The 2367-nt window shown below is 45.6% G+C and overlaps 1 protein-coding gene across 1 annotated transcript in view; it reads right to left on the bottom strand.

The window, feature by feature from the left end:
- LOC104390822 (nipped-B-like protein) overlaps nucleotides 1-2367 on the bottom strand; it is a gene marked incomplete at both ends in the record, with an annotated part of 102409 nt that overhangs the window by 27315 nt on the left and 72727 nt on the right.

Below are 2367 nucleotides of genomic sequence, written 5' to 3'. Positions count from 1 at the left end.
AAACCCACTGATATTCTCCAGTTACGTGTGCAAGAGCTACTGAACAGAACAAGGCCAGGAGATGGTTCTTCCAAGAAGAAGGCTGCACCAGTCATCACCCAGGATGGTGCATCAAACTCTAAAGCTCAATATTAGAGATGCCCTGCCTCCAGCCAGGAGGAGGAGAGGGACAACTGAGTTTATTGGACTGTGTGGATTCGGTGGCCTGGCACATTAGAACCACAAAGATATAAAGCTTTGGTGGACACTGGTGCACAGTGCACACTAATGCCATCGAATCATAAAGGGACAGACTCAGTCACTATTTCTGGAGTGAGAGGAGGATCTGAACAACTGACTGTTGTGGAGGCTGGTGTGAGCCTCACTGGTAAGGAGTGGCAAATGCACCCTGGAGTAACTGGCCCAGATGTTCTGTGCATCCTTGGCATAGACTCAAGATCTCAAGAAAGGATACTTCCGTGACCCGAAAGGGTACTGGTGGACCTTTGGTATAGCAGCCGTGGGGACTGAGGACACTGAACAGCTTCATACTTTTTCTGGCCTTTCAGATGACCCTTCTGTAGTGGGGTTGCTGAAGGTTGAAGACCAACAGGTGCCAATTGCCACTTCAATAGTGCACAGACGACAATATCGCACCAACAGAGACTCTGTGATCCCCATTCACAAGCTGATCTGGCAATTGGAGAGCCAGGGAGTGATCAGCAGGACTCACTCACCCTTCAACAGTCCTATTTGGCCAGTGTGAAAACCAGATGGAGAGCGGAGGCTGACAGTGGACTGTCGTCTTGTCCAACCTGAGTCAAATGGTGACAATTGTTTAGTTAGCCAGTTCTCGATCCATGTTGGCTTCAAGAGCACCCTGATGAAGTTTGCTGACAACACCAAGATGAGTGAAGAGGTTGACACTCCAGAAGGGAGGGCCACCCTCCAGGATGACCTAGACAGGCTGGAGGAGTGGGCTAGTAGGAACCTTATGAAGTTCAATGGGGAGAAGTGTAAGGTCTTGCACCTAGGAACACATAACCCAGGAGCGCAGTTCAGACTGGGATCCAGCTGGCTGGAGAGCAGCCCTGTGGAAAGGGACCTGGGGGTCTTGGTGGATAACAGGCTGAACATGAGAGAACAGTGTACTGCAGCGGCAAAGAAAGCCAACAGGATGCTGGGCTGCATCAATAAGGGCATTACCAGCAGAGATAAAGAAATAATCATCTCGTTCTACTCAGCGCTTGTCAGACCACACCTGGAGTGTTGCATTCAGTTTTGGTCCCTGCTCTACATAAAACATGTGGACAGGCTGGAGAGGGTCCAGAGAAGGGCCACAAGAATGATCAGAGGACTGGATGACCTGCCATATGAGGAGAGGCTAAGAAAACTGGGTTTGTTCAGCCTTGAGAAAAGAAGGCTTTGGGGAAACCTTATTACAATGTTCCAGTACTTAAAGGGTGGCTACTAAGAAGATGGAGACTCCCTATTTACAAGGAGTCACATGGAAAAGACAAGGGGTAATGGGCACAAGTTGCTCCTGGGGAGCTCCTGTCTGATTGGACACAAGAGGTAAATTTTTCACCATGAGGACAGTCAAACATTGAAACAGTCTCCCAAGGGAAGTGGTAGATTCCCCCACATTGGATAATTTTAAGTCTTGGCTTGACATGGTGCTGAGCCATCTCATATAAACTATAGTAGCACTTAAAAAGATTGGACCAGATGATCCTTGAGGTCCCTTCCAACCTGGCATTCTATGATTCTACGATTCTATGTAAGCTGTACCCTTCACGACTGTAGCCAGTCAGGGAATGTCCTTCAACAGATCACAGCTAAGACTCTAGAGATATACAGTGCAGCCATTGTGGCCCTGAGATAGTGATCTCCTTCTAGTAAAGGTCTTAATTCAAGGAGAATACCTACCATTTATGGTCCTATGCCTACCACATATTCCTATTTTCTAGATCATTCTGATGTAGGAAATATAAGGAACAAGCACTCATGTTAACATTATGAACTAATGAACTAAATTTCAAAGTTTCAGTGAATTTCTTTTCCTGGATATGTCCTGTGATCCACCCTGGAGTGGACATTCTATTTCATTGACGATTTGTCCATCACCAGGGAAAAGATATATGTAAGCAAGGAACGAAATCAACACCACCAACAAATGTTTTAGAATAATTTTAAGTGTCCCATCTCAGCTTTAACTGAAATCCAGTTCAGGTCAGATTCTTTCTCAAACTGAACCTGAACCTATTCTGTTATTCATAAAATGCACTGAAATCCAGCTGAAGTGCTTAAAATACAGTTAAAGTGAACTGAGTAGTTCCTAAATGAAACTAATTCAAAGGACTATTAAATTGATTTCCTGGAAAGAGT

This window comes from Chaetura pelagica, unplaced genomic scaffold (assembly GCF_000747805.2).
Source record: "Chaetura pelagica isolate M959 unplaced genomic scaffold, ChaPel_1.0 scaffold476, whole genome shotgun sequence".
Taxonomy (NCBI): Eukaryota; Metazoa; Chordata; class Aves; order Apodiformes; family Apodidae; genus Chaetura; species Chaetura pelagica.
Note: the sequence above shows the minus strand (reverse complement) of the source record. Positions and strands in the feature narration are given on the sequence as shown.